General features: G+C 36.0%; 1 non-coding gene across 1 annotated transcript; it reads right to left on the bottom strand.

Moving 5' to 3' along the window:
* Positions 1-6,966: 6,966 nt before the first annotated feature.
* LOC139037299 (U6 spliceosomal RNA) lies at positions 6,967-7,073 on the bottom strand. Its single transcript, XR_011490120.1, has one exon. It is a non-coding gene; the product is annotated as a U6 spliceosomal RNA (small nuclear RNA).
* Between the last annotated feature and the right edge of the window lie 1,125 nt (positions 7,074-8,198).

Here is an 8,198-nt window from a genome sequence, read left to right on the forward strand (position 1 = left end):
TATTTGTTTTATTCATGACTGTATATTCATTAGCTATACTATGATGTGAATATATTAGGTACTTAGTAAATATGTTTTGAATCAATAAGCATGGATATGAAAATAAATAGTCATATGAAATTTTATGACAAATAATACTTTTCTGATTCATTTTATGTAAAATGCAACTTTAATAGAATATTTCTTAACTGACATAATTAGAAATTCATATTAAATAAGGAATTATAATGTTTATATATACATAATATTTTGTAGTTTTATATGTAACCATTCAGTTAGAAGGTTTTGTTGGAAGTTCAGTAGACTTTCTTTGAATGTTGTCTTATGACTGAATTTTAATGTCATCTTTCTGGCATAAATCATACCTTGACGATATCATCAGTGATCTTTAACCTAAATCTATTTAAAGTGTAGCAAACACTAAAAATATTGAAAAGCAATACTTACATGGAGATGTCTGGGTTTTCATTACTTTTCTACACCCAAACCAATACCATTTTTTGTGACTCAGTTTCATTATCTTTTCCCAGCATACAACTTAATTTTCATAAAAAACCTCCTCTTTTGTATTACATATCACCTGTTTATGTATATTTTGATTAAATAATATATTGACAAGTACAACAAGATTTGCAAGCAAGTAGCAGGCTCTTGGTGAATTCAGATTCCACTAGGGAAGCAGGAGTGGTACTATCCATTGGCCATTCATGTTGCATGTGTCATAAGCAACAGAGAATGTGTTTCTAGGTACAAGTGAGAACTTTATGAGAACTGAACTTTTCAATTAATTAGAGATCTATTAAGAAAGCACCTAATGTAGTACTTTCAAAAGCATTTTTTTTTTTTATTAATTTGTGTTTACATAGATACAAAGAATTTATTGGACTGGACATTTTCATATCAATGCTTTAACAAATCAAGTAATTATATGGAGGGTAAATGGAAAATATTTGCAAGTAAGAGTGCTTTTTAACATTTTAGTTTTATTCTAACGTCCACTGAATATTTCTTATAATTTAATTGTTCATATATTTATTCCGAAAATACTTATAGCAGTAATGTAAGCAGTAGGGATACAGCAAAAAACAGCACAGGAAGTGCCTGACCCCTTGGAAAGATGTGCAGAATATCTTCCTTTGCCTGTTTGTAAATGTGCTTCATCCCCATTTCTGCTCTGCTATCTCAGGAAGCTGACCCTATAGAATACACCAACAGCTCCTATGCTCTCCTGCCTCTAGCTGCCTTCCTTGAGGAATCACTTCAAGTTGACTGAGTCTGTTAACACACAGCCTTCCCTATGTGGCCTCTTCTACAGGACTTTCTCTCTCCTGGCCCTTCCCCTCCCTCATCCTTTTGATTCCTAAAGGCAGGAAATAGTCCTCTGCTGCTGGCCCTGGGGATCTTTATTCCATGTGGTTCCTCAATACCACATTCTTGGCTTTTTATAAGCCATTTACAAAGAAAATTCTGATAAATTATAATAACTTAAGTACGCCATCTGTTTTCTATTGGGATCCTTTCAATGAAAGAGTTTCGGGAAATATTGAAGTGTTGTTTTCTTTTTTTGAGTCATTAAGAAAGGTTGAAACACTTTGGTAAATTTTAGTAGTAACTTGATTTCTAGATAGTTTTTATTGTGCTTTGAAAACTTGGTGACCTAATGAATTATTAACTTGGCTAATGTACAATTAACAAGAGTATTTGCTGATAATTTTTAGAGTTAAAATTAAACTGGCAAAACTAGTTTTACTGGAGCATTTTTAGAGCACATAGAAAAATAATGTTTAACTATTTAGTCAGGGACAAAGAAGTGCAAACCAGAGCCACTCATGAGTATAGAATGAAAGTATTAAGTAAAATATTAACAAAATGTATTTACTTCCTCTTGCTAATTATTGATAAATATGACTAATTATGCATTTTCAGGGTAGGTGAAGATGGCTAAACATTAAGAAACTTATTACTATGATTTATTATCTTAAGTTAAAAATAGGAGTTTGTGACCAAAACCATCCTCAAGAAAGGAAAAAAAAAAAAAAATCAACAAGGCAAAATGGTTGTCCAGGGGAGCCTTAAAGATAGCTGAGAAGAGAAGCAAAGGAGAAAGAGAAAGAAACACTCAACTTAATGCAGCATTCCAGAGAATAGCAAGGAGAGATGCGAAAGCCTTAAATGAATAATGCGAAGAAATAGAGGAAAACAATAGAATGGGAACAATTAAAGATCTCTTCAAGAAAATTGGATATACCAAGAGAACATTTCATGCAAAAATAGGCACAACAAAGGACAGAAATGGCAAGGAACTAACAGAAGCAGAAGAGATCGAGAATAGGTGGCAAAAATACACAAAACTATACAAAAAAAAAGTTCTTAATGACCTGGTTAACCACAACAGCATGGTCATTCATCTAGCCAGACATTCTGGAATATGAAGTCAAGTGGATCCTAGGAACCATTACTACCAACAAAGCTAGTGGGGGAGATGGAATTCCAACTGAGCTATTTCATTTCTAAAAGATGATGTTGTTAAAATGGCTGCACACAATATGCCAGCAAATTTAGAAATCTCAGCAGGGGCCACAGGACCGGAATGGGTCAGGTTTCATTTCAATCTCAAAGAAAGGCAATTCCAAAGAATATTTGACTACCTTACAACTGTGCTCATTTCACACACTAGCAAGGTAATGCTCAAAATCCTTCAAGCTAGGCTTCAGTAGTACATGAACCGAGATATTTCAAATGTACAAGTTGGATTTAGAAAATGAAGAGGAACCAGATCTCAAATTGCCAACACTTGTTAGGTCATAGAAAAAGCAAGGGAATTAAATATATATATTGACTATGCAAAAGTCGTTGACTCTATGGAACACAACAAACTGTGGAAAATTCTTAAAGGGATGGGAATACTAGAGCACCTTACCTGTCTTCTAAGAAAAATGCATGCAGGTGAATAAACAACAGATAGAACCAACCAGACATGGAAAAAGTGGACTGGTTCAAAATTGGTGAAGGAGTATATCAAGGCTATATATTGTCATCCTGCTTATTTAAGTTCTGTACAAAGTTGTTCAGTTGCTCAGTCGTGTCCAGCTCTTTGCCACCCCATGGATTGCAGCAGGCCAGACTTCCCTGTCCATCCCCAACTCCCGGAGTTTCCTCAAATTCATGTCCATCGAGTCGGTAAGGCCATCCAAACATCTCATCCCCTGTCATCCTTTTCTCCTCCTGCCTTCAATTTTTCCCAGTATCAGAGTCTTTTCTAATGAGGTGGCTCTCAAGAGTCTTCAACACCACATTTTGAAAGCATCATTATTTTTTTAATCAATAAAGAAACTAAACTCATAAAGTGAAGTAGTAATTTTTGAGGATTATCTGTAGCAGAATTGAAATCTTATCTAATCTGTTAAGAAGTTAACCTTAAAAAGAATATATTTCAGAGAAACTTAAAAAACTTTTTCAAACAAAATGCTTCCCTGGTGGCTCAGAAGGTAAGGTGTCTGCCTGAAATGCAGGAGACCTGGGTTTGATCCCTGGGTGGGGAAGATCACCTGGACAAGGAAATTGCAACCCACTCCAGTATTCTTGCCTGGAGAATCCCATGGATGGAGGAGCCTAGTAGACTACAGTCCACAGGGTCGCAAAGTCGGACACAACTGAGTGTCTTCACTTTCTTTCTTTCAAACAAAATACATTAGTTGAAAAAAAAGAAAAAAGAAAGAAAAATTCTTCCCTAACTCTAAAATCTATGTTGTTAATTATTAAGCTGTAGCAGGGAGGCTGTATATATATATGTGTGTGTGTGTGTGTGTGTGTGTGTGTGTATGAAACATATATTTATATATGCAGATTCACTCTTTTAAACCACAGAGCCTTCACCCATCAGTCTAAAACCAAAATTATAGAAGCTACTTGGTAATTTCCTGGGATTTTCTCACATTTTTCCCATGCTGCATTTCTTCTGTCTAGTGTTTGTTTGACTATGTACCTTGATTTACTACTGAGAACTGCTATACTGGAAGTAAAAGACAAAAAATTTTTTTTAAATTATTTTATTTCTAATTGAAGGGTAATTGCTTTACAATATTGTACTTTTTTTTTTTTTTTTTTTTTTGCCATACATCAACATGAATCAGCCACAGGCATACAAACGTCCTCTGTCTCTTGAACCTCCTTCCCAACTTCCACCCCATCCCACCCCGTTTAGGCAGTCACAGAGCAATGGGTTTAAGCTTCCTGCATCACAGAGAAAATTTCCAGTGGCTATCCATCTTACACACAGTAATATATATGTTTCAATGCTACTTTCTCCATTCATCCCACTCTATCCTTCCCTCATTGATATATCTGTGGGACTCATCTCCTCTCACAGATACAGCAAAAATAAGTCAACACGTGGAACGACTCTCATAGAGTATCTATTGAATGCTGGCAGAAAACCTTAGTCTTTAGAAAAAGCAAGAAAATCTCCACATAACAGGGTAGGACAAAAGAAAAAAGAAAGAGAGAAAGGAATCAGGATGGGACTTGCACACCTGGAAGGGACTTGTGAAAGAGGAAATGTTCCTGTGCCCTGAGAAGCCCTCACACTGGCGAGAGATCAGCCAAGACAGAGGGGAACCTTTGATTTCTCAGAGGAGAGCGCAACAACTTGTTTGCAGCAGCCAGAAAGGAAAGAAGTCTGCACAGATAGCCATTGCCAGCGCCCAGTGCTACCCAGCCTGATGTGCGTTCCCTGCTATGGGTGGGGGCTACGTGCTCAAGCTCAACCTTCAGAGATCAGACATGAAGAGAAGATCAGGGCTGTCTGTGCAGGAATAGCCTTAAGCGGCTGGAGTCTGGTATGACCGCGACTGAGGGTATCCACAGAGGAAGCCTGAGCCCACCTAAGAGGCCAGACACCACTGTTTGTGAGATGTGTGAGTGGAGGGGAAGGAACCACCATCGTAGCCTTTTTTCTTGCATGGACTCCCAGGTGACAGGACACTGCCTACTTGAGCTCTAGGAGCAGAGACCAGGTGCTACCTCCATCGCAATTTCCAGAAAAACTCTCAGGCCACCTCTGCTCCACTGTGGGCCCTAGGGGTTCACAAAAGCCACCGTCACTGCCTGGAGCCCTGGGAGCGGGCACTGCCGCTGCATCTCCACACTCCCTATCAAGGGTGTAATGTCCAGCACACTCTTCGGGAAGAGGCAGCAGACATCCATACTAACACAGCCTTTGCACAAAATATATTAAACCTGCACAATCCACACAGGGATGCTCCCACATATAAATAGCCCTCCAAGACCACAGTAGATTATTTTTTCTCTTAAACACAAAATAAGAGAAATATAACAAAGAAGTGAAGGAATCACTCCCAATTAAAAGATCAAGAAAATCCCCCCAAAAGAACAATGAAAAAGACCTCTTCAGTCTAATAGACAGCGATGTCAAAACAGAGATAATGAAAATACTGAAGGAATTAAGAAAGGCTATCAACAGAAATGCAGAGTACTGTAAAAAACAAGCTAGGAACTATCAAGAGGAGCCAAGGAAAAGTAGAAAGCTCATTTACTGAGAGGAAAGATGAACTAAAGACAACGAATTATGGAATGAATAATGCAGGAAAATGAATAAGTGATCTGGATGATAGAATAATGGAAATCACCCAATCAGAACAACAGACAGAAAACCAAATGAACCAAATAAAAATGAGAAGTAATATGACACCTATGGGATAATATAAACATGCCAATCTACACATAATAGGGACAATCTACACAGAAGGGGAAGATAGAGAAAAGGGGATCAAAAATATATTTGAAGAAATTATGGCTGAAAACTCCCCAAACTTAAAGAGGAAACAGAAAAAAATAGGTGCAGTAATCACAAAGGGTCCCAAACAAGATGAACCTAAGCTGACCTCACCAAAACGTAATTAAAAGGCAAAAAATTAAACAGAGGGTCCTAAAGGCAGCAGGACAAAAAAAAAAAAAAGAGTTAATTACAAGAGAACCCCCTTATCAAGTTTTTATGATATATTTTCTCTGCAATAATGCATGTGTTAAGAGTCATAAACATAAATAAAATATTAATTTTGGAAAGAATCACTTAAACTTAAGAAATCAATAACTAGCAATAAAAAGTTAAATAAGTCTGACATTTGTTAGATCCCCATCAGTTGATTTCACAATGTCAATCCACTGACTGACACTGTGTTTTCTCCACTTTGATTATCTGAAAGTGTTTGTTATTACAAGTTAATCATTTTAAGAAGCTTTCCTTCCCCTTTAATCTTTTTGTTTTAGTTGTGACTTTTATAGATTTATTTTCCTCTTGGATATTATATCCTGATTTCTCTTTTTTTTCCTTCTTTGTAAACAATAAGACTATTTTATCTTTTCTAACTCACAGAGTTAATGCCAAATTATTTGTTCATGAAGGAATATTCTTAAACACTGAAGTATTATATCTATGTTATTATTACCCTTTTCATTATTATTATTATTTGTTGTTGTTGTTTTTCCATTTATTTTTATTAGTTGGAGGCAAATTACTTTACAATATTGTAGTGGTTATTTGCCATACATTGACATGAATCAGCCATGGATTTACATGTGTTTCCCATCCTGAATCCCCCTGGCCACCTCCTTCCCCATCCCATCCCTCTGGGTCATCCCAGTGCACCAGCCCCAAACACTTCTCTCATGCATCCAACCTGGAGTGATGATCTGTTTCACACTTGATAATATACATGCTTCAATGCTGTTCTCTCAGATCATCCCACCCTCGCCTTCTCCCATAGAGTCCAAAAGCCTGTTCAATACATCTGTGTCTCTTTTTCTGTCTTGCATATAGGGTTATCATTACCATCTTTCTAAATTCCATATATATGCGTTAGTATGCTGTAATATTCTTTATCTTTCTGGCTTACTTCACTCTGTATAATGGGCTCCAGTTTTATCCATCTCATTAGAACTGGTTAAAAAAATACGGAATGCTTCACTAATATGCGTGTCATCCTTGCACAGGGGCCATGCTAATCTTCTCTGTATTGTTCCAGTTTTAGTATATGTGCTGCCGAAGCGAACACAAAAGAACCCCCTTATTAAGGTTGTCAGCTTATTTCTTTCCAGAGACATTGTAGGTCAGAAGGGAGTGACAAGATATATTCAAATTCCTAAAAAGAAAATTATGCAACTGACAATATTCTAAGCAGCAAGATTATTATTTAGAATAGAAGGAGAGATAAAGAATTTCTCAGACAAGCTAAAACCAAAAGAACAAAGCAATGCTAAATCTATCCTAAAGAAGATATTGAAAAATCTTCTCTAAACAGGAAAGAAGAAAAAAACTGAAGGCAAGAGGAAATCACAATTGTAATTAAGCCAACAGACAGATTTTAAAACATCAAAACATTTTTGTGAAAATGATAATATCCATGATGAACAGCAAAAGTATAAACATGAAGATTTTAAAAAGGAAATCAAAATTATAAAATGTAGGGGAGAAAATAAGAAAATGTAAATTTCCCCCTCCCCTTTATTAAGAATATGCTTGAGCCTCAGTGACTATCAGACTAAAGCAAGTATATATAGGAAGAGGTTAGGATACTAAAAAAAAAAAAAAAAAAAACAAAAAAACAAAAAACAAAAAAACCCAGAGTAACAACAAATTTAAAAAATGCAATAGATTCATAAGAACCAAAAGTAAGAGAGAATAGAAGCATATAATGGAAGAAAACAAGTCACAACAAGAAAAAGGAAAATGAAGGAACAAAGAAGAAATGCAGTATCCAATGGAAAACAAGGTTTAAAATGGTAATAAATGTTATTTGTTAATAATTACCTTAAATGTCAATGGACTAAATACCACAATCAAAACACATACGGTGTTAGATTGAATGAAAAAAAAAAAAAAAGAGCCTACAAAATGTCGCCTACAAAAGGCCCACTTTAGGGCAAAGTGCACACATAAATTGAAAAGGAGGGAATGGAAGAAGATACACCATATGAATGGAAATGGCAAGAAAGTGGTGATTGCAACCCTCTTATCAGACAAAATAGACTTTAAAACAAAGGTGATAAAGAAAGATAAAGAAGGACACAACCTAATGATAAAGGATCAATACAAGAAAAGGCTTCTACACTCATCAGTATCAGTTCAGTTCAGTAGCCCAGTCCTGTCCTATTTATGATACCATGGACTGCAGTATGCC

This window comes from Odocoileus virginianus, chromosome 10 (genome assembly GCF_023699985.2).
Source record: "Odocoileus virginianus isolate 20LAN1187 ecotype Illinois chromosome 10, Ovbor_1.2, whole genome shotgun sequence".
NCBI classification, from domain to species: domain Eukaryota; kingdom Metazoa; phylum Chordata; class Mammalia; order Artiodactyla; family Cervidae; genus Odocoileus; species Odocoileus virginianus.